The 26,341-nt window shown below is 33.3% G+C and overlaps 1 pseudogene; it reads left to right on the top strand.

Annotated features, from left to right (window-relative positions):
• Positions 1-3,150: 3,150 nt before the first annotated feature.
• Positions 3,151-3,612, top strand: LOC149546399 (putative 12-oxophytodienoate reductase 11 pseudogene; annotated as a pseudogene).
• Positions 3,613-26,341: the final 22,729 nt, after the last annotated feature.

The following is a 26,341-nucleotide window of genomic DNA, read 5'->3' on the forward strand; positions in this document are numbered from 1 at the left end:
CAAATGCTATGAGTGAAAAACCATAGTACCTTAAAACTGCTACCACTTCTTGCTCTTCTTCTGTGTTTTCTCCATAAAATACATTTAGACCTAATCCTTAATTATGGAATTGCTTGTTAAAAGTGGATTGACCCATGATGTTTTGCTATACCTTCCAAAAACATTATTCTGGAACTGGAATGTTAGGAGTAGATACATTTTACATTTTTGCTGTGAGTACGTTGTTGTTTGGACTGGTAAATGTTAGTACCCTGTTAAACGTAACTGTGATGTTACAACCATACTATTGTTACTTAATAGGATGAACCAAAGGTATTAATCTGAAAATCAAGAAGTCATGTCGTCAGCAACACTGTAGGGTTTCCTTAATATCCATATAGCTGGTTTATGCCTTTGATATGCTGAACTTCCTTCTAGTCTGCTTCATTACTGAGGTACAACACAACTCTAAAGTTAGAAGACTAATCTTACAATAGTGAATGCATGTTTGAAGCCTGTATGTATTCTCAGATCATTACCACATTGCGGATAAGTGTTAAAGTTGGAATCTTTATAACTTCTGAACATTACTCTAATCATTACAGACTAGACTATCATTGGTCTATGAGTAACTAGAATTTTATGTAAGACATCAACTAACTTACTACTATCATAAGATACTCGAGTGTTGAGTTGTATCAATGTACCTACTATTTCCTAATCCTCTAAACAATGCACTTTGGAAATGTTGTTTTTAATCCTCTCTTACACACTAAATAGATGAATACCCAGTGTAACACAGTATCTTGAACAAATCAGTACTTCTAGTTGACTGAACTATGTAAACACAGAAATCTGAAGTGTATTTTCAATAGATCTTTCCAATAGTATTGTGATTGGCTAATATTGAGCTATAATTTTGAATTATATGAATACTTGTTGGTAGCATTAAAAGTATATCCCCTCATGTCGGGTGTAATCTAGCGATTTATGAGACAGATATGTGGATATCTTCATGTTTAGTTTCCCTATCTGCCAATACTGTAGAATGGTTGCAATCTGTTTTTGTTTCTTCTACAGGTAAATCTGGATTGAAAGTGTTTGGCCAAGCCATTTTATTTTCCAAATATTGCATATGTGATTCATGGTTATGCCTATTACTGCATATGTGTAGATATGTAGTTATTTATTTCCCAACTACATTCCGTGTTTAGACTACTAGGCACATGGTTGCAATGTAGAAATGTTACACGGTCGCACCAAATACATCCGATCCATCTTGTTTTGGGAAGCTAGGCTTCTCGTACCAAGGTCGGAGAATTCTTCGTGTCAGGGAGAATCTCGAGGGAGTACTTCACGCCGTGGTTGGCGAGGTTAAAGCGCCTGTGCCATACTTCCGTCTCGGGAAGCAGGTGGGAGACGTCCTACAGCTTTTGGAGACTAGAACCATCGGAAAAAATTTACTGAAAAGTCATCTCAGTTTGATTGCCCAGCTCGTCATTTGAGATGTACTTATTATAACATTGTAACTCTGTTATGAACAGCTGAAAAGTTGATGCTCAATTTGTATATATATATTGATATTGTTGTATGTTGATCAGCAAATTGTTAATTAATTGTATCTAATGAAATACTGAAAGTTGGATCAGCAAAGTGTATTGATGTATGTCATGATGTGATTGCAAGTAAAAGAATAGATGATGAACTTTAAACAATGTAATTCATGTTTTATTAATGAATAGATTTGACTTTTCTATGCTTTTGTTTCCTTCCGCTTTTTCTGGTTGATGATGTTGATGTGGCACAGTTAGTTTAAAATCGGTTCACTACGCAGACGCATTGATGTTCATCGTTTGATTAGTGATTCAAGATGGATACATGATTAAATGATTATGACATACATGCTTAAAAAACTGAAGAGCAGATAAAATATTAAAAACTAAACTATGATTTTAAAATATTGACACAAATGATAATGATAATAATATTAAACTATTCGAAATATAAATCACTGGAGTAATTTAAGTGCGTTCATTAATATAGGCCTAGACGCTTTTGATAACATAATAACAACCCGAAACAGATGACAAGAACACGAAACAGAACTAACACAAAACTAACCAAACTCGATGACAAAGGACATTGTTACGCCGAGAGGCGTTCTATACAATGGCAGCACAAATGCCCAGCACGAGAATATGCCAAGATTCCTGTCAATAAAAAAGAATTGGGAGCAGTTACAAACTTCCAAATTAAATATTAAAAAAGAATTCCCGAAATAATAGCTGGCCGAAATAATAGGAAGCCAAATGGAGGCCAAAATAATAGGCCCGAAAAAGTAGGGCCCGAAAAAGTAGGACCCGAAAAAATAGGGCCCGAAAAAATAGGGGCGAAATAATTTCAATATGATTTTTTTTTTTGTTAAATATAATTTTGCATGCACATTCATGCTTTTTTTTTGCGGGGAGTGGGGGAATTTGAAACAAATTCGTGGAATGTGAAGAGACGTCTGTTGGGGGATATGAGGAGCCTCTCAGAAGTTATAAAACCAAGGCTCCTCATTTCATTTTCATTTTATGTTTTTGCAGGAAGGAAGAGGTGGAGGTTATTGGAGGATTAGATTGGAGTTTTTGAATAGGAGTAAATTGAAGTTTTGGAGTAACATTTTTGCAGGTGAGATTTCTATTTTTTATTTACATTTTCATTTAGATTTAGATGTAGATGTAAATTGAAATTCAAAATTAGTTATAATATTCTACTTTGATTTAGATTTCAATTTAAATTAATTTCAATTTGGTTGGCTCTCCTCCACAACAAACAGTGTATTGTGTATTTAATGGGTGCATTGGAATGCAGATTATCAGCCTAATGGCCAATCTCCAGTTTCCTCCACAAGCAAACCAATCTCTGGAAAGATCCCTCTTCCGAACCGAAAGGATGTGGCAGATTTCTTTCCTCCCCGGCTTCTGAAAATAGAGGAAATTTCCAATATAGTTGCTGATTTTCGAAATGTTGCCAAGAATGCAATAGATGCAGGTATGTTTTTTTATTCTGATCTATCTTGGTTTGAAGAAGAGAATGTTCCTTTTGTTGACATAATTAGTCCTTTTACGAACAGGGTTTGATGGTGTTGAGATCCATGGGGCGCATGGGTACCTTGTGGACCAGTTCATGAAGGATAGCGTGAATGATCGAACAAATGGTTATGGCGAAACATTGAAGAATCGTTGCAGATTTGCACTTGAAGTTGTGGAAGCAGTGGTGGAGGAAATCGGAGCAGAGCATGTGGGAATTCGGCTTTCTCCATTTTCGGATCATGCAGAAGCGTATGACTCAAATCCAGAGGCACTGGGACTTCACATGGCAGAGGCTCTGAATAAATATAAGATATTGTATGCTCATTTCTTTGAGCCCAAGATTGATAATTTGCAGACGACAATAGCGAGTGAAAAGAGCCTGATTCCCATAAGAACAACATTCAAGGGAACATTTTTGGCTACAGGGGGTTATGATCGGGATGATGGTAATGAAGCTATTTCCAGTGGCAAGGCAGATTTGATTGCTTATGGCCGACTATTCTTGGTAACTGATATTTCTATTGTATATTCTCATGCCCAGGACGGGAAGTTTTAATCTATATAGTTTATTTTGTGCATTTAGTGCACAAAATAAAGAATGCATATGCAATCAATTTTTTTATCAATCTTTATGATAGCTTTTTTTTAAAAATAGAAAATAAAAAATAGAAAATAGAAATTATTCTTTTATGTATGTAGAAAAAAATTAGAAAGATTTTATGTATGTAAAAAATAAAAAGAATTCTATATACATCTAGATTTTTTGAAAAGAATTCTATTTACATCTAGATATTTTGATTGAAATAATCATAATGTAAAAACAAAATATAAAATAGAAATGTTAATATATGTATGTAGAAAAAATTAGAAAGATTGCATGCATCTAAAAAAATTCTATTTACATCTAGATTTTTTTAGAATGGAAAAAAATTTATAATAGAAATATCAGTTGCATGTTTGTAGAAATAAATTAGAAAAACATGTATCTAGAAATTAAAAAGATTCTATATGTGTCTAATTTTTAGATTTTACTTTATTCTAAACTAATTATTGATGGAAATATATTTTAAAAATATTTATGTAGTTTAAAGTTTAGATTTTAATTAATTTGTATGCAAATAGGAAAAAGAATAAATATTTTATATATATGTAGATTAATTTCTATTTTTAAAATTTACAAGTAAATGAGTACTTTATTCATTTAAAGTAAACAAGTTTTTAAGTAATATATTTTTATTTTAGAAATATATTAATCATAATGTTCATTTATTATTACTTATTTAATATACTTACTCTCAAATCTAAGACAATAGAAATGATATTTTATTAACTTTGAAATAGGGAAGTGTTAAGCAAGTTCGTTTACAAAAATACCAAAAATATATTTGGTCTTTGATCAAATTGGAGTTAATATTAGAAATATAAATATGATCATTAACAATTAAGCTAAATTCAGTTCAAAACAATAATATTATTTAAATTTAAATAAATCTTTTTGAAAAGAATTCTATTTACATCTACATATTTTGATTGAAATAACCATAATGTAAAAACAAAATACAAAATAGAAATGTTAATATATGTATGTAGAAAAAATTAGAAAGATTGCATGCATCTAAAAAAATTCTATTTACATCTATATTTTTTTTAAATGGAAAAAAATGGATAATAGAAATATCAGTTGCATGTTTGTAGAAATAAATTAGAAAAACATGTATATAGAAATTAAAAAGATTCTATATGTGTCTAATTTTTAGATTTTACTTTATTCTAGACTATTTATTGATGGATATATATTTTAAAAATATTTATGTAGTTTAAAGTTTAGATTTTAATTAATTTGTATGCAAATAGGAAAAAGAATAAATATTTTATATATATGTAGATTAATTTCTATTTTTAAAATTTACAAGTAAATGAGTACTTTATTCATTTAAAGTAAACAAGTTTTTAAGTAATATATTTTTATTTTAGAAATATATTAATCATAATGTTCATTTATTATTACTTATTTAATATACTTACTCTCAAATCTAAGACAATAGAAATGATATTTTATTAACTTTGAAATAGGGAAGTGTTAAGCAAGTTTGTTTACAAAAATACCAAAAATATATTTGGTCTTTGATCAAATTGGAGTTAATATTAGAAATATAAATATGATCATTAACAATTAAGCTAAATTCAATTCAAAACAATAATATTATTTAAATTTAAATAAAATAAGCCATGTTTACTTTGAAACATCAAACAACTAATTAACTAATACAATAATTAAAATAAATGAATCTATTATGACATAGAAAAATATTTTCGAAGTATAATTTCTTTGTTTTTGAATCAATATGAGTTTTTTTTTCTACTTGAAAAGATAAACCATCCTAATTGTCATCCTTAGTTAACCCTAACAACAACCCCTACCTTAGCCCTAGCCCCAACAATGATGTACAATATAACTATAATCCAACATTAAACTATAATTATAGCACTAAAACATATCCCTATTGATATTCTAAACTCTAATCATAACGAAAATCTTAGTCCAAACCATAATCTAAACCAAAAACCTACACACTAATATTGGTTATAGTCCTAACCCTAAAATCTAACCCTTAACCATAATGTAAAAACAAACTCCAAAATATTGATCAAAATCCTAAACCTACCTATATGGATAACCATGATATTAAACTCTAAATCCAGTCCCAAGGTCCTAACCATGGTGTAAACCTATAACCGAACTCTTAAAAAATTTACTAATCCCTGATCCTAATCACATTCCCAACTTTAAACTTGAACCATAAACCATAGTTGTAACCATAATCATAAACTTAAACAAAACCCTAACCCTAAAGGTACAATCATAAAATTAATAATAGCTTAGACCCTAATCCTAGCACAAACCACAATCATGACCAAATATAAATCTTCACCTTACCCCTAATCATAATTTCAATGTTAACCCTAACATTAGTTTCAATCCTACCATGATATGAACCCTAATATAGACTTCACCTTGATCCTCACCCTAATCTTAAGTCTAATTAAACCCTGACTAAAACCTAATCTAAATGATATATCTAACTATAATCCTAACTTTAATTATCATACAATCCAATGCTAACCCTCATGTATATTTAATCCCTAATCTTAACTCTAAATATTCTATAAACTCTAGAATTGACCTTGATTCTAACCATAACCCTAAAATCTAAATTGTAACCATAGCACAAAAGGTGGGGACCCCCACTACATGGCACAATTCTGGGTCTTGGAGCCTCGCGAAAGCACTATAGAGTGAGGAAATGTCAGAAAGGTGACATGTAGTAGCATGACGCAATTTTGGGCTTTAGAGCATTGCAGAAACAATGCAGCGTAAGGAGGCGCTAGAATGGAGACTCATGGAAAGAAGAGGAAAGACATTCATGTTGCTAGCAAAAAACTGAAAAGAGATAACATGATGTCTTAACCTTCCACAAAAAATGCAAGGTTGATCCCAAGGGGGAATTTGGTTTCCCCAAAAATGAATGATGGTCATCGATGAAGGTCTTCCTCTCAAAATAGACGGCATAGATGCATCGTGAATCCTCACCAATGAAGGATTAAATCGCAACCGTCGATGTAGATTCTCCCCTCAAAAAGGATGACTGAGATGCAACAAGGAAACTCCTCCCAATGAAGGATTAAGTCACATTCGTCGATCAAGATTGGCTTTATTTCCAATGGATGATTAAGATGTAGTGAAGAGATTCCTCCCAACAAACGAAGAAGATAGCACAAAAGGTGTGAACCCCCTCCATGTGGCACAATTTTGGGTCTCAAAGACTCATGAAAGAATTGTGGAGTGAGGAAATGTTGGAAAGGCAATGCGTGGTAGCATGATGCAATTTTGGGCTTCAGAGAATTGAAGAAACAATGTAGCGTGACGATGCATCAGAATGGAGATGCATGGCAGCATCTTGTGCAATTCTAGCCTTTAGAGTGTTTCGAAGACACTAGCGTATAAAGAAAAGTTAGAATGGGAATGCATGGCAACATCTTGCACTTTTGGGAAGATGGGAAGATAGCTCGCGAAGAAATAAGAGTTATCGAATCTCGCAGCATGAATCAACCCAACCAAGAAAAAATGATCCAGCGTGGTCAATGAAGAAATCAAGCCAACACAAAATGTTAGCCGCCAAATTTAGCGATGTTAACCCTCTGCAAAGAACCTATCCCATTTAAGGTCTCTCAGATCAGACATCAGTGATGGGTTGAATAGGGGGGGAAAATAGCACACAATGCCCTCCTAAATGAAATTCTAAATGTAACACTAATAACCATGGTCCTACTTCTTTCCCTAACCTTATCCATGAGCGTGGGAATATACATATTATTATATAGGGCACCTTATATAATAATAAATATAATCTAAAATCCCAACCCTTACTCCCCTCCTAAATATAACTGTGACCATAAGAAAACTTCTAAATATAACCCTTCCTCTAACTCTAGCCTTAACCATGAGCATAACCCTAGCCTTAACCATGAGCATAACTCTAACTCTAGATCTGACTCTACCATAATTGGACACTAACCCTAACCCTAACCTTAATTTTGATCCTAACTCAAACCCTAACCCTAACTCTAACCTTAACCTTGATTCAAACCTTAACCCTAACCCTAACCCTGGCCTTACTATAACCCTAACCCTAATCATAACCATAACCATAACTCTAACCCTAACCTTAACCATGGCCATAACTCTAACCCTAACCTTAACCATAAACATAACTCTAATCTGAACCTTAACCATAACTCTAATGATAACCATAACCATAATTCTATCCTTGACCTTAACCATAGATCAAACCCTAACCCTAACTCCAACCCTAACCCTAATGCTAACCCTAACCCTAATTCTATCCCTAAGGTTAACATTAACTGTAATGTTAACTTTGTCCCTAACCATATATCTATGTATGACTATAACATTTTACATTACAATAGCCCAAAAAAAAAAAAAAAATTATCTAAATTAAATTCCTTATATTAAATTAAAAGATATATTTGACTCAAACCCTATCCCTAACCCTATCCCCACTATAACCCTAACCATAACCATAATGATGACTCTAACCCTAACCTTAACCATGAGCATTACTCTAAACCTAACATTAACCATAAGCATAACTCTACCCCTAACTCTAACCCTAATTCTAACTCTACCATAATTGGATTCTAACCCTATCCCTAACCCTAACTATAAGCATAAGTCTAACCCTAGCCTTAACCATGAGCATAACTCTAACTTTGGATTTGACTCTACCATAATTGGACTCTAACCTTAACCCTAACCTTAATTTTGATCCTAACTCAAACCCTAACCCTTTAAACTCTAACCTTAACCTTGACTCAAACCTTAACCCTAACCCTAACGTTAGCCTTACTATAACCCTAACACTAACCCTAATCATAACCATAACTCTAACCCTAACCTTAACCATGACCATAACATTAACCCTAACCTTAAGCATAAACATAACTCTAATCTAAACCATAACCATAACTCTAGCAATAACCATAACCATAACTCTATCCCTAACCTTAACCATAGCTCAAACCCTAACCCTAACTCCAACCCTAACTCTAATGCTAACCCTAACCCTAATTCTATCCCTAAGGTTAACATTAACTATAATGGTAACTTTGTCCCTAACCATATATCTATGTATGACTATAACATTTTACATTACAATATCCCAAAAATAAAAAATATATTTTTAATCTATATTAAACTCCTTATATTAAATTTTTAAAAATATTTTGAAGCATAATTTTATACTAACTTCATACAACTCTAATTAAAAATTAATTAACAATTTTATAGTAACCTTATCAAAATAAAAAATAAAAAGTAAATATTTTTCCTATTGCGCCGCGACTGCCACTAGCTATATATACCTCTATATATATTACGCTGAGATTAATCGTTCTCGAAGCGCCTATTTTTATTTTCATTAATCCCAACTTCGATTAAAATAACTTTGGGATTAAATAAAAATAGGCGCCTCGAGAACGATTAATCTCAGCGTAATATATATAGAGGTATATATAGCTAGTTACATATAGGACGCGTGTTGTTCATTGCGTGAACGGCAAGCAAATCTCTAAAAAGGATGGTATTTAATCTTTGTCAACGGAGTACATGGCAATTGGAGTTGAATAAAACGTAAATATCACCAAGAGGAAAAGGGAGTTTGACAACCAACAGATAACGACTTTTCCTGACGTGAGATGTGGCGTACGAGGAAAAGGGCCTTTGACTTGATTATAAAACATGGCGACTAAAGTGGCAAAACGTACGAATGCCATTTAATCGTCGATAATGACTTTGCCTGACTTATTTGCACCGTCGGTAGCCGTTCCCCACCTCCCCTGCTGTACCGTGCCTGCATTGCCAGGATACCAGTCAGTGCCCATGTCAGGCATGTCCATCGAAGGAATAAAAGTCAGTCAAGTCGCACAAATACCAATCATCCGTATGTACCACCACAATGTGATTTCCCCAGTCAATAGTTTCCAGAAGATTGATATCCGCGTGAACATTATTGACAAATGTTTTGATCAAATTAAATAATGATATACTAATTATAAATTACTTTATATATTAATTATAATATAAGATGTCAATTAATCAATCTAATAAAAAAAATTAAAAATAAAATTAATCAAATATAAAGAATAATAATATTTAATTATTCACACATTTCATCAAGCGATAATAAAAAATTTCTAACTTTCCATTTTATAATCTAATTAACAAATGTTTTGATCAAATTAAATATATTAATTATAAATTACTTTATATATTAATTATAATATAAGATGTCCATTAACCAATTTCTAACTTTCCATTTTAAAACAAAAACATTCCAACTTAAAGTGAGCGGGTTAGGTATGTTAAATTGTAAGTGTTCTTAGGTAATGAAATATCCATCGTTTAAAAAAAAAAAAAAAAAAATCTGCCACAATTTACCAAACTGTCGGCACTAGCTATGACTGGCAATAAAATCGTGGTTGAAAATGTTCACGCGGATATCAATCTTCCGGAAACTATTGACTGGGGAAATCACATTGTGGTGGTACATACGGATGATTGGTATTTGTGCGACTTGACTGACTTTTATTCCTTCGATGGACATGCCTGACATGGGCACTGACTGGTATCCTGGCAATGCAGGCACGGTACAGCAGGGGAGGTGGGGAACGGCTACCGACGGTGCAAATAAGTCAGGCAAAGTCATTATCGACGATTAAATGGCATTCGTACGTTTTGCCACTTTAGTCGCCATGTTTTATAATCAAGTCAAAGTCCCTTTTCCTCGTACGCCACATCTCACGTCAGGAAAAGTCGCTATCTGTTGGTTGTCAAACCCCCTTTTCCTCTTGGTGATATTTACGTTTTATTTAACTCCAATTGCCATCAACTCCGTTGACAAAGATTAAATACCATTCTTTTTAGAGATTTGCTTGCCGTTCACGCAATGAACAACACGCGTTCTGATCCATCTGCGAATGGGCAATTTATAATCACTTGAAGGTCCTTTTGGTTTAACTGTTCAAAATTGAAACAGCGAAAGAAGGGGTCCATGTGCCCTGTTCGCATGGATCAATGCCATCCTATGACAGCTGTATGAAGTGACCATGAGCGATTCATATAAATACAATTATTGGTACAATATTTTTTAATATAAATAATTTTGATTTTGTAATTTTTTATAAAACTATGCCATCATCTAAGAATAATTTACCTACATGAACAGCTAATGGTGTAAGACTTATCAATAGAACAAAAATAAACAAAACAAAGATGAATAAAATAATTATGTAAATATTAGAAATTTGAACAAGTGATGAATTACAAAGTTAGTTCAACTGCTTTGGCTAGTGATCAATTATTTCCCACTTTATTTTGAATTTCAAACCGACCACCCACAAATTAAATGACTAATTTATTATAAGAAGGATAGACTACACATAATTTCCATTTTGAATTCTTTGTTAGAGCATTGTTTTTTGCACAACTTGTGAATTCCCCATTACAGTGCACATTATCTACTCCTATTCAAGTTGGTACGATTTATTTCTTGTTTTTTCCATTTCTTTGCTACTTATCTGTTATATTTTCCTCTCCTATTTTAAGTATTTTATTTTCCATTTCATCTCTTTTTTGTTACTGTATGATCGTATCTAAGGTTAACTATTTTCATTATAAATCTATTACTTGTTGTATATTCCTCTCTATTGTTAACATTTTTATAAGAAAATTTACATATTGTTGTATATTGCATTACTAATTTAAGTGTTGTTTTATTTTATTTTGTATTAATTTTAAATTAATAATTTAATATTATAAAAATTGAAGCAAGTATTTATTGTTTCCACTACTCTTAACTTTTATCATTACTAGTTTGGTATTTACTATTCCCACTATTATTTACTCTTTTTGTTACTATTTTATAGTTGTCATATATCAACATGTTTATTGTATGTATTAGCTAGATGCATGGAAGCTTTCATGTTGTCATATTTCAAAATGTTGATGTACTTTCCTCACATCTTCAATAAATATATGCACTAGTCATTGTATGTAATACTTTCAAGCCTTCAAATTATTAGTTGTTTTTAATGTGGACCCACTCATTAGGTTAGAAATTTTGTGAAGTGATTATTCTAATAAAATTAGATTGGCCATATACATTAAGAAAAAACTCATCTAATTATAACTCATGAAGGAACCACTTGAATTTCTCGTTACCTAATAACTAATCAACTTAACATTCTTGCAACACACTAACATCCATCTAACCACTCATAGTTAACTCGGTTACTACAGATGGCAAGCCATCTTTCCATCATTTTCTCAAAACATCATGTCCCACAACTTCATCTCGTGGACTTTATTTGTTTGCATGTGAGGATGGTTTCGATACACCACTCTTATGTGCTACTTTTATATTGACTATATACATTCTAAAATTTTAATTAAATTATTTGACACGTTGATTATACTCACTTCTTCAGCTTGCATTGAATATATGAATTCTTAGCTACAATTTTACAATCTTTGTAATTAATTAGCAAGCATACAATTACCGATACATTATGTAGTGTTTATTGACACATTTGTAAAATTGATTCAACTTGTTTGGTAGGCTTACATTATTTGTATTCATTGTTAAGTTCAATTGATTGTATGTATATGTCTTATATTCATGTATTGATATTATTGCATGAAGCACCAAATAAATTGTTATAATGATTAGAATAACTGAGAGGGGGGAACATGGTGTGAATAAGTTATCCTCAGGTTGAAATGTACCAATTTAACTTTTAATAACTTTAAACAACTTATTCAAAATTATAAATCCACTCAGCCAATATAGAAATTCATGTAGTCCAACTTATTCTTCTCACACTAGCTCTTTGTTTAGTATATGTTGAATAAGATAAATAAATAATATTAAATAGCACACAACATAAAAATAACATTCACACATGTATGACAATAGGATTTAACGTAGAAACTCAATTTTGGAAAAACCACAAGTAACATGCTACCACTTTTAACTCTTTTGAAGTGAGCTCAATAAAGGGCCAACTCTATTAACCATCACAAAACACATTATTAGGAGTGACCCTTTTAAAGGATTTAAATGACACTATTAAGAGTGGCCTTATTAGAGGTCTTTATATCAATCCATTAGAATGTCACCTTGACTAAAGTATTTAAAATATGACTATTAGGTCAAGCTTGATTAAAGAATTTTACTTCAATAATGTTTAAAAAGTAATTGTTAGGTTTGATCTAGTAAAATAAAACTCACTTCATAAATTGATATCTCCATTTGTCATGTTCCTAGTTCATTGACTTGACTTCAAAATATCCTCCATCTCTGATCTTGTTGGCAACCCTTCATGAAATCACTCTTCTCAAACATCTAACTTTTTGACTACTACACTAATCTTCACAAGTCCTTCACAAATTTGCTAATGAACAACCATAAACATCTCTTATGCTTCCTTAAATATTAAGGTTTGATCTATTTCCACTTAAACATCACCATCGATCTTAGGATTCCATCATATTCATTGAATATGTCCACCCTTTTTTCCTTCTTCTTCTTTCTTAAAAGTTCTAAAATATATTTACATCATTGCCTTAGATTGGTTAACAAACTCAATTCATGCATTAAATATGTTATCTCATCAATCCTTATCATTTACACATTTTGACCAATTTGTAAATTCAGGTACATCAACCTCAAATCTTGATTCTTTCACAAACTATAAATATTCTGATATTGGGTCATCACTGTGTTCTTCAACTCAGTCATCATTAATCTTTGTTGTTTTGTCTTCACTTAGCTTACACTAGCTCACTCAACCTTCTCTACACTTGGTCACTACCATCACTCAAATAATACCATTTTCTCAACTATCTCTTAAGTTCATTAATCTCCCGCTTCAACTTCTTCATTGGCCTAGTAAATTTTCACTCGGTCAAGGTTACTATTTTACTCAACTTCTTATCTTCAATACTTCAACTTATATGAATTCTTCAGTTAATATAATGATCAAACAACACATTATCTTCTCAAAGACTAAGTGATCAAGTGCCCATTGTAATTCCATCAAACTTACTCCTCTTTACTCAACAACTTTACTAATTCACTTTGTTTTGTCTTCTGTCAAATCTTCTTCATCAATCAACTGATATGTCACTCTACACTATTAGAAAATGTCTTACTAGTAAGGTTTGACATCATTAAAAACATAAAAATTATTCCAATTTTTCTTACCTAGAATCTCCCTCTCTAGCATTGATGAAAACACCTTTAGTTACCATGCAAATACAAAAGAAATGTACACTTGATTTTCACTATCAACTCCCTCTATATTTTGTATATGATCTCCATTAATATTCTTATTTTTATTCTAATTCTCATCAATGCACTCTTTGATGTGCCATCTCTTTGCTTCTTCTTTATACTAATTTACATATTCATCTTCTCTCTCTTCTTGTAACTGGATGGTAACTATCATACTTTATCTCTATCTTTGACATTGATGCCAAAAAAATCATCCACTTATGCACATCATGTACATATTTCTTTCTTTACCACTTTCTATACTAACTGGTCACTAAAATAAACTCTCCCTCTAGATCATCATTTTTCATGACTACTTGTAGTTTCATCAACTCACTCTTATGTCCTTCTTTTCATATCTTTAGGCAACTCCTAATGTGTGACTTCCCACATCAATCTATAAGATATTTTTGTCATAATAATTGATGCAATGTTGGATTTCTTCTTATTTTGCTTTAGATAGGGGAATGACCCCTAACTTACCTCTTAGATACACAAATCTACCCTTATATAATGCCTTCGTGAATATGTTCTTTTATATTCACATATTCTGATATGACTTCTTTGTCTTGCATGGATTGCATCAAGTAATAATACTTAATTAAAATATGATTAGTCTTTTTGTGCATCACAGGGTTCTTAGATAAGTTTTAATAGAACTAATAATTATATCATATATATCACTATAGGTTCAATAATCTCTTTCTTTATTTATTCCCATTATTTCTTCATTTCTTGCCATCAACTTGGGAAAAGTTGTGCACAAAACCAAATCACATGTATTTGTTGATATCGAAGAAAGGATGAAATAATCTAACTCCATTGACAAAGATTAAATACCATTCCTTTTAGAGATTTATGGATTTTCTTTCTATTCACGCAATAAACAAAATACATTCTGATCCAACATCGAATGGGCAATGTATAATCACTTGAAGGTCTTTTTGGTTTAAACGTTCAAAATTGAAAGAGCAAAAGAAGGGGTCCATGTGCTCTATTTGCATGGATCAATGCCATCCTATGACAGCTATAGGAAGTGACCATGACCTATTCATCATGTTTACCTTTCAAAAATCTGACTGTTGACAATCATTCTCTATAAAACAAACTAATTATTTACATAGTTCATCATCATACTATTAGTTATATATAGCTAAGCGTAGGGTTATTTGTACAAATATGCTTCTATTATAAATCAACTAGCACCAAAATGATTACATTGTTATTAAAAAAATCATTGGTTACAATTACTTGAATACTATAGATTGTTCCAACAATATAAATATATTCTATTAATGTTCAAAATATTTTTAATATATGCATATGCATGTACAACTATTGGCACAATATCTTTTCATATAAATAGTTTTGGTTTTGTATTTTTTTTTATACACATTCACCCAAAACAAGCTATGACATCATTTAACAATAATTTTCCTACATTAATAGCTAATGGTCTAAGACTTATCAATAGAACAAAAATAAACAAAGAAAAGATGAATAAAATAACTATAGATATATTAAAAATTTGAAGAAGTGAGTGTATGAATTACAAAGTTAGTTCAACTACTTTGGCTAGTGATGCATGAAATGACCAATTATTTCACACTTTATTTTGAATTTCAAATTGACCACCCACAAATTAAATGACTAATTTACTACAAAAAGGAGAGACTACACATAATTTCCATTGGGAATTCTTTGTTGGAGCATTGTTTTATTCTCCAAAACCTACAAATTCCCTATTGCAATGCATACTATCTACTCTAGTTTACGTTGGTACCATTTATTTGTTATGTTTTCAATTTGTTTGTTGTTTGCCTACTACATTTTCATCTCCTCCTTTAAGTATTTTATTTTCCATTTCATCATGTTTTTGTTACTGTATGTTTCTATCTAAGATTATCTATTTTCATTATAAATCTATTACTTGTTGTATATTTCTTTTATTGTTAACTTTTTAATGAGAAAATTTACCTATTATTGTATATCGCATTACTAATTTAAGTGTTGTTTTATTTTATTTTGTATTAATTTTTAATTAATATTTTAATATTATAAAAAATGAAGCAAGTATTTATTGTTTCCACTATTCTTAACTTTTTTTTATTAATGTTTTTGTATTTACTATTCCCACCATTATTTACTCTTTTTGTTACTATTTTATAGTTGTCATATATCAACATGTTTGTTTTATGTATTAGCTAGATGCATGGAAGCTTCATGGTCTCATATTTCTAAATGTTGACTTATTTTCTCATGTCTTCAATAAATAAATACACTAGTCATTGTATGTAATACTTGCATGCCTTCAAGTTATAAGTTGTTTTTAATGTGGAGCCACTCATTAGGTTAGAAGGGTTGTGAAGGGATTGTTGGCTCTTGAATTAACAATTTTTTAATAACCTAGTGATAAAAACACATACACCTAGGGGTAGCTAATTTCCATGTTCAATGCACCTATTCAAACACCAAGTCCAACTATAAGGCTATTTACTCTCCTTCTTCTTCAGGATCTGCAAGACCTAGGCGGGTGGACCTCAGATTCTTTATATGGTACTAGTGTCAAAGCATATAACCGAATCTATATAATAGATCAAACCCCTAATTCTTCTATGCTTATGCAAATAGTCATGTATATGAAATAGCTAATGACATAACTGATGAATTTGCAAATAGTCATGTATATGAAATAGCTAATGACATAACTCATGAATTTGATAACTAAGTGAGGGAAACTTATTTTTGACTCTTAAACATAAAGGGAAAAGATATTTGATTAAATATTGAATTGGCATAACCTAGGTATGCAACAACAAAAATATGTAATCTCCAAGTTTATCAGTCCCTTATCCATTGGCCATAAACTAAGTCAGAAACATACACTAGGATACCCAAAATATTCTTGTATACCTAGATATCAAATCTATCTATTCATCTTGCAAATAAACATCGATTTTCAAACTAAAACTCATACTTATCAAACCCTCCTATGATCCCTGCAATTTTGACAGTGCATACCAAGCACATTACTCAAGTCCTTGACCTAATAGAAAGATATACAATGGCATACAACTTCAAACAAAGTTGCAATTGGACAATATGTACCTTATACATAGTCAATGGAATATTACAAACCCACACAGAGGAGACAAATTCATATTTGAAACTTTTAATGAAGCTTTGTATTTATTTCCTTAAAATCAATACATCAATTATATGCAAAAATTAGAGAATACAAATTGAATGACTACATAACTAATGCTTAGAAGAAACTACACTGTTGTTCATAATAGAGAAAGTGTTGAGAAATGTGGAATCACAGTTATGAAAGAAATTTCAATCAAAATGGAACCAAAAGAGTGGTCACACAGCAATGAAAAATGTCCAAGACTGGAACCCTTACAATGAGAGGAAAGACGAATATATAGACAAGGAGAGACTCCTGGATTAGATATGATTTTTCCATGTGTTCACCTAAGATTCTTCTTTCTGTTGCTATTGAACTCATCTCTTTCCTCCTCTACTGGTAATCAAAACTCGTCAATGTTGTTACAAAATGTTTGAAATATATTCCTTAAAGTAATGAGGAAACCCCCTTCTGAAGGAAAATTAGGTACACATCAAATGTGCAGGAGCTCTCAATTTGATTTTGTTTATCTTCATCTACCCTCAACCATGAAACTCCAACTACTTCCAGCGAACAAAACTTATCAGTTACATCTGCCTTCAAAACACTCACATCATTCTTTATGGCTGGTTAGTGAATCTAATTTTATCAAAATCTAATCACAATCCGATTGTATCCCATCTAAAGTAGAAATTCTGCATAAACACCAAGGATGCCCTGAAATCATAAAACTACTTAAGATCTTTTACATTGAAGACTTGTGCAAAATTTGACTATAGAAATGAAAATTTTAAGTTCTCCTAGTTCTGGCGGTATATTATAGTCTACATTTCTAATAAAAATGGTGCCCCTGAAGTTGATTTGAAAAACCAGGCCATGGGCAATGACCTGAGCATTAAATTTGAAAAATATTAAATATAGTTTAGTTTTAACTATACATATCATCAAATTTATTTTAAATCTTTCACTTTTTAATCTCTTGAAATATCTTATTTAAATATTATAGAATTTGCATTCTACCTTGTCCTACTGTCACAAGGTGCCACTTGTTCATTTGTCATTCATTGAAGTGCCTAGGCGGGACCCACATCACTTATGCCACATTTGAAATTTTTTAATTTTACCTTCCCAATCTTACGATTCCCATGTTTGGCATAGCATCTTAACTCCATTGTTCTCATCTCCGACTATACGATCTCTCGATAATTTTCGTAGCATTGGATCTCTTCAATTTGAGGCTTATCACCATATGAATATGAAATTTCTTGGGGCATCATAACCTGACTCCCTCTTTGGCGTAACATCATAATATCATAGCATCTTAACTGTTGAGAATCTAACCTCCGAGCATACGATTTGGTGTAACATAGTATCCTTATCCTCTGAGCGTAACATCATAATTATGCTTTCTTCTCCCTCCTGATCTCACGCAAGCCTCTAGAATTTTGCCATGCTAAAATTAATCCTTGGTTGTGTTCAGTTAGCTGTAGGTCATCCATGCATTGCTTGTTTCAGAAGATCATTGTTTAGTAAGACATTTGTACGGGATGTAACAGTATATAAAGAGGTATTTAAAAACAATATTCCATCCGATGTGGGACTAACAGCTATAAAGAGGTAGCCTCATCAGGTTACTGGCAGCTTCAACCAGTACGAAAGATGATCCATCTGACGGTTGCGACAAAAGCATATTCCTCAGCTTTTCTCTTCTCATACAGTTTAAAAGATCTGCATGAGGCTACTATAACAAGTTGGAGATTAATAGCCAAAACTATTTTCTTTACCGCCCCATATGCAAGAACACCATCGATTTGCATAGGAGAGGAATCGTCAAACCCATGGCAGAACTACACCAGTCAACTCGGATCATGCTACTACTCCCCTACATTTCATACCAACTTTAAGCATATCTCGGAGTGTGTTAGTGTCTCCAGATCCTCGTATCTCTCCATGGGCATACAAAACGTTTGGGAAATAATGCCCTCTAAACTTAGAGCTCATAGAGGAAAGGGGGTGCCAGCTCGTCCTCTATCAATGCACATCACAACCAAGATGTTCATGGTGACACTTTTCTTGGAAAGAATGTGCAAATTGGTCATCACCCCTGTTGGCTCCTGATTTAATAGTTTTGGAAATAATCAAGAAACCAGATCAATACACTTAAGGTTAGCAAACTCCTATGATGGGTGCACTTTGACTGCAGTCTTGGGCCAACTATAAGGATAAATCCTTCTTCTTCTTTAGGCTCTGTTAGACCTAGGCGAGTCGACCTCAGATTCAAATGATATCGTACCAATGCAAAAACATATCCCTAAATCTATTAAGCAGATACAAGCCCTTATATCTCCTAGTAACTTATGAAATAACACAGATCTACAATAGCTAAATGCAGATCTAGAATATTCATAAGCTGAGTGAGGGCAAAACAATTAAGTCCTTCAACATAAAAGGGAAGAAACATTTGATTAATAATGTTGATTTCAACAAATCCTCAAATATACAACAGTAAGACCTAATGATCCTATAACTGATCAGTGCCTTAACCATTGGGCAAATTCATGAATCACAAACATACATATGTATATCTGGTGCTTGTTTGTATACTCAGACATCTGATCTATCTATTTAACTTGTACATAGACATCTATGCTCAATCTGAACCTCATTCTTACATGATATCCCCATCAGCAAACTTGCAACCCTGTTACTTTCCTGAAGCATTTACACAACTACTTGAGTTATAGGCAACAATGAAATAACATAAAGCCTTAAGGGACTGCAACTACGATCTAAGCTCTTTGTTTAAAGACCATAAAACATTGAAACTCACTGATGAAGGGAGACAAGAATCAGATTGAAACTAATGAATATGTTATTCCTTGTATTAGCTTGCTTGAAACTATACATTCATATGCATGAAAATGAAAACCAGAAACAACTTAATAGATCTAAACTATCTATATTAATCTTCCTATTGCTGTTCATACAAGAGAAACCTGCTGAAGAAAATGGTTTCACAACTCAAAAAATTGGAGCTAACCTTGTGGTCTCACAAGTTCTAAAGATTGGAACCCGTACAAAGAGTAGAAGAAGGAGATATATAGGAGAAGATATCTCAGGAAATGCAAGCTAAATTTGACATTTGTCCCACTGAGAAATCTTCACAAAATGGAGTTGTTGAAACTGAACTTCTTCTACCAACCTGCACTTGAAAAACCATTAATGATGCAAAATATATGATATATCTCCACATAAAATATTCAAATATCTCATGGAAAGATATCAAAAGATCATCACAAATTTGTACTGAGGCCCAAAATCTAATCTCCACATGTCAAGTTGCATCTGCTGGGAAAATCAACTTGCTTTGCTACCAAAAACCATAACTGATCCAACTGCATTCAACAACCATCTAATCAACTTGAAACTTGCCGGAGAAGTCATAGAATGATAAAAAATTTCTATATTTGGTTGCAAATTCATCGACAACATTAAATTTTCACATTTGACCATGAAGACCCTGAAATCAGAAAAGCTCCTGTAACTGCCACTGGCTGATACCTGTACAAAAACTGATCACAAAAATGAAAATTTCGTTTCCTGTCGATTCCGACAATATATTACACTCCATTTTTCAGACAAAAATTGCCCCTCTAAGAGCTCTCTAAATTCTCACTCCCGGGTAGAACATAATACTTAAAATTAAAAATTTAAAAAAACTACATAGTCTGAACTATATAACTTTATAAATAATTCAAATATTTCCCTTTGGTTATCTGAGCACTGAAAACATTGAACTTTAATGATTTTAAAATCATTTTCAACTTGCTCCCATTTTTTCCAAGTGTCCACGTGTCCATCATTTATTCATTAATCTGGTAGCATTTTAGACATATGAAAATCTCTATTCATATGAAAATCTCTATTCTCGCAACATCCCGGGCCCTTGAAATTTACCTTGCGACCTTACGATTAATCATAGCATCGGCAAACTTTCGAAAAATCACTCTACGATCTCTCGATATCCTCCATGCTGGCGTAACATCGCACATCATGGACCTCAGCCTCACGATGTCCCGGCCATCCCGATCATACGACACCATCGTGGCATTGGAGGGCTTTAAAAGCCATGCCCCGAAACAACATCGTATTACCGCGCAACTTTATCGCCGGTTCCCCGACTTAATGATGAGGGTCAAAGCTACGTTGACTTTCCATGTGAGCTGGCTCAATAGGGCCCTCCAACAAGCACCCACGTCACCCACTCTTGCTTTAGTTACATCTATGTGAAGCTTTCCGGGTTATAAATATTATTTTGAACCACCACACGCCCAGTGTGGGACAAATCAGAGAAGAAGTCTAGGTCCTCCCGCTGCGGATCTGCTCTGGACGCCTCTGTTCCCTGCCTTCAAATTCGAATGGCTTCACATACGTGGTGTGCAGGGCTTGAAAATCCCCACCATTGCGTGGACTGTCTGCTTGTTTCTCAGGCGTGGGATGTTCTTTCTTTGTATCCTGCGACTTTGAATGTGGACAGCCTCTTCCTCTTCTTGCTGTCAGCTCCTTAGCTCCAAACGGCTCCCCCCTTCACATGGACATGGACTGCCCTCTATATGGAAGTCGCCTGCAGCATTTTCTTCGACATGGATCGTTCCACAAAAAAAAGCATGGGAGCCCCTTCCAACACCACGTGGGTGTTAAAACCTCTCTGCAGATGGCGTGGGGCATGTTGGAGTGGACTGTTGTAGATGCTGAAGCTCCTCCTAAATTTGGCATGAGCTCTGCCCCCGGCCATGTGGATTGCCTATCTTCACATTGAAACTTTACTGGCCGGCTTATGATTTCCTTTTGATATGATTTGTTTCATTTATTAATGCATTTCTCTTTATCTTTCATATACTTTGCAATCTTCGAATCATATCCTCTTAATACAAACAAATCCCTTATCATAATGGTCATCCCAAAATGAGACTCATCAATACATTCATCAACTTAGAACAATATTCATTCTGGCATGCACCCCTGCTTCCCACACAACATAATATTTAATGATAACAATCATTAATTTTTGTTTTGATCAATCTCACTCCCTAACAACTTAGCAATCTGATGAAATCAGTCGGGCTCCAAACTGGGTCCGACTTAAAAAAAAATCATTTTCAAACAACTGACATGGAAAATTGATCCATTGATCACCTCAAACTGACAGGAATCAGACTTGATCACAAATTGATCATTAAAAACTTATTTTACCCTGTTTCGCATCACTGTGAAATTTGTGTCAGGAGGCCTGTTGCCTGGCTTTAAAAATTGATTCAAACATCTAATCAATCCCTGAAATTCAGGATTTCTGTTCTCTTTGACATCATCAACAGGCCTGCCAGATCTTGTTGCATGACGACGTCGGAGGAAAAAGATATTGACCTCCAAAGTTGGCCAATTAAAACTGCCTGCAGATAGAACAAGTCAGAAAGCTGGAAAGTGTGTTTGGAATTGACTTTGAAATTTGGGCAAATGGATGTTTGAGGTGACAAAAACTGGGGCATTGGTGCTTTGTCATGAGGAGAATATAATTCTGTGATTTGGACTCATGATGAGTCACAGGGCACATTTGGCAAGCGTGCAAAGTGGGCTACTTGGATTTGCAAGACAATGGACACCAGTAAAATAGTATTTTTTGCAAACGGAATGACCCTGGAAAAGTGTGAAGATGGATTTTTCAAAACTTGAAAACTGGCACACTTGTAGTATTTTCAGAGAAGAACACGAGGGAACAAACCATTCAATCCCAGCAATCAAAAGCACAAAGATATGACATCTCGAATAGGGCTTCCGATCAATCTGCACTTCTGAATACCAGTGAAACTTTAAAAAATGCAAATGGAATCTCGTTTGAAAACTGACCAAATGGATTCGCCATAAGTTCAAAAATGACACATAGAAACTCTCTAACCCCTACAACATGATGCAAAAGGAATTTTCTCACTTGGGTCAATTGGTCAAAAGTTATAGTCTGTCAAACAGGGCTACCCAGAATTATGAACAATATGCAAATTTACAACAATGATAACTGACCAAATTTGAGGGGTTCAAGACCTAGTCAAATAGATTCAAAATGACTTGAAACTTAAAATATAAGTTCTCTTATATGCATACTAAATGTCCTCAAAGTGGCAAGCCATGAATCTTATCTGGGTAAAAGATATTCAAATGCAAACAAGCCCTCTGATCACTGTTTGACACTTGGGCAGAAAGTGCAAAACTGAAAACCACTCGAAATGGGACTTCACCGAATGGTTCAAAATGTCAATTTATCTTCATAGAACATATGGATAGGCTAAAAAAGGGGTGTTAGAAACATAAAACACCATTAGGCATTAAAATCTACAGTCGGGTACATATGCATGAAAAGAATTCACAGGGGCACAAAACTTAGTCAAAATTTGGATAGGCACTCAAAATGGGAATGCAATTTTGAGCACCAACAACTCCCTCCCTGCAACAACAAATTTTGTAGACATATGCACTCACCATATGGCAATTGGAAAAATCCGAACAATCCCTCCATTTGTCTAACAAGATGTGATTTAACTAGAGGTCTTCAGGTGGAGTGGACGATTCTTGTCCTTTGGCATGGATTCTCTCCTCGTCTTCATTTTGCATGGAGTTATGAATGGGATCCCACGTATTTATTGTTGCTATTAATTTGGGCATCACTATATGATCTAGAAAGTTATGATGTGCTAAAGTTGGCAGTAACTTATCCCACATTCAATGACTCGTCATTTGTAATCCAATTCAAAATAGGCCCCTTGTACCTTGGGAGAAAAATGTAGTCACCAAGACACTCCCACAATCACAAGCCTCCTTTTATGCCTACTCACACGCATGATTAATTTGTGGATTTCAATTTCAAATCGGGTAAAAAACAACCTCAATCAAGATGCACTTTCAGGACTCTAATGATACATCATTATCTCCACTCGAATCTTCCCATGTCTCCATGCATGAGAAAGTTATGCCTCTTCCTTAATGCAATCATTGACTCAAAGTGTGTTGTGTGCAATTGACAGTAACCGAGCCCCATTTTATTGTCGCATTTGACCATGGCATCGGCTACATGATCTCATTCTATGCTCTAAGACTTCATTTTTTTGATAGCATCAAACCTTCAGTGAGAGCTTTAAAAGTCTCTATTGGTTTTTAATTTGATATTATAGAGATTATCAACTTCTTTTCTTGTGATATTGCTATCAAGATTTAACTGTGTGATTTTTGAGTCAAACTCATTGACCCATATTTCATGAGTAGTGATTCAACATGAATCCATCTCTCGTGAGAATAAATGGAACACTTAGCACTCATTGGATCTAGGTGATCCTCATAGGGGTGAAGCATCGGGACTTCCCGAGAGGTCACCCATCCCAGTACTACTCCAGCCTGAGCGTGCTTAACTACGGAGTTTCCTCCATGGTTAAACCCAAAGCTTGCAACCCCATTTAAATGCACTTCTCCTACTTATCAACTTCTTTTCTCCTTGCATACTTCTTTCCTTCTACTGTTTTAAATGCACTCTTCATTATTTCATGGAAGAAGCGCATATTTGGAAAACTTCAAATCTTAATCAAAAGACGATATCACGAGGTACCCTTTTTATTTAGTTTCTCACAACATGAAGTCATGTGTAACCCTTGGGTTTTCTTTTACAAAGAGTGGGGATGTGTAGATTTAACAGTCGTTCTTACTCAATTTCAAAATAATTTCATTACCTTGATTTAAGAACATTATTTTTCTTTGATACCAACCTTAGATCACAACATGATTAGCCTTACTTAAAATTTCTCAAGACATTGCATGTTCCACAAATACTTTCTAAGCATCCCAATTTGAAATCAGTCGAGCCCTAAAGTGGGTCCCACTTAAAAGAAAATTCAAAATAAAATGCTTGACCCATAAAATTGATCTAAAGAAAATTTGACACTGATTAAAAAAAATTCAATCCTTATTGCATCATTTAAAACTTATTTAACCATGTTCTTGAAAACTGTGATTTTATGCCTGAATGCCTTTGAGACTGATTGAAATAGATAACTAGGCTCTTAAACATGACACACCAATTCTTTGTTCCACATTGTTGCACCCTACCAAATTTTGTCATATGACGACTTCAAGGTCAAAAGATATTGATTGTCAAAGCCACCCACACGAAACTACTTGCAAACAAACATGAAAGTGCATTTAGTTTTGGCTTCAAAAATAGGTCAAATAGATGCTTGGGGGCATATAAACTAGGGTGTTGGTCAACTATTATGAGAAGAATATAAATCTATGATTTGGGCTTATGATAAATAACAAGGTGAATTTGGAAAGCGTGCGAAGTGGGGTACTCAGATTTGCAGAACTAGAAAGATTAGTAGGACTGCAGTTTTGACAAATGGAATGGTCCTAGGAAAGTGTGCAAATGGATTCATCAAGGTTTTAAAACTGCCACACTTGAAGAATTTTTAGAATAGAACATGGTGATACAATCAATTTGATCTAATTTATCATATATAAAGTGTGTGACCTCTAGAATGCAATTCAAAAGGAATTTTCTTAGTATGATCAACTAGGTCAAAGTTATAATCCATCAAATAAGGCCTCTCAAAATTATGAGAAATATGCATCAACATGACAAAGATAAGTAACCAACTTTGAGGGATTCAAAACCTAGTAAAACAATATCAAACTGACTTGAAAACTAAAATATAGGTTCTTTGACATTAATACTAAACAATTCCAAATCATGAAGTCATGAAACATAACTAGGTGCAAGATATTCAAATGCAAACTAGGCCTCTTGTCGTTGTTTGGCACTCGGGCAAAATTGTAGATTTAAGCAATACTCAAAATGAAACTTCACGGAATGACTCAGAATAGAAATTTATTGTCATAGAACTCATCAATATGCTAAATGCAAGGTGTTAGAAACATTAAACACTTCATAGGCCTCAAAAGGATAGTCGGGTATACAACCATTAAATTTCCTTAAATGGCCTCAAATTGACTCAAAATCTTGGAAAGGTACTCAAATCGGGAATGTAATTTTTAGTCCCATTAGGGATTATTCTTGTAAAATCAATTTGCCCATACATTAAGAAAAATGCCATCTAATTATAGCTCATGAAGGGACCACTTGAACCTCTCATTACCCAATAACTAATCAACTTAACATGCTTACAATTCACTAACATCCATCTAGC

The sequence above is a fragment of the Cupressus sempervirens genome, chromosome 7 (genome assembly GCF_028749045.1).
Source record: "Cupressus sempervirens isolate cs-2001-9-10 chromosome 7, ASM2874904v1, whole genome shotgun sequence".
NCBI classification, from domain to species: domain Eukaryota; kingdom Viridiplantae; phylum Streptophyta; class Pinopsida; order Cupressales; family Cupressaceae; genus Cupressus; species Cupressus sempervirens.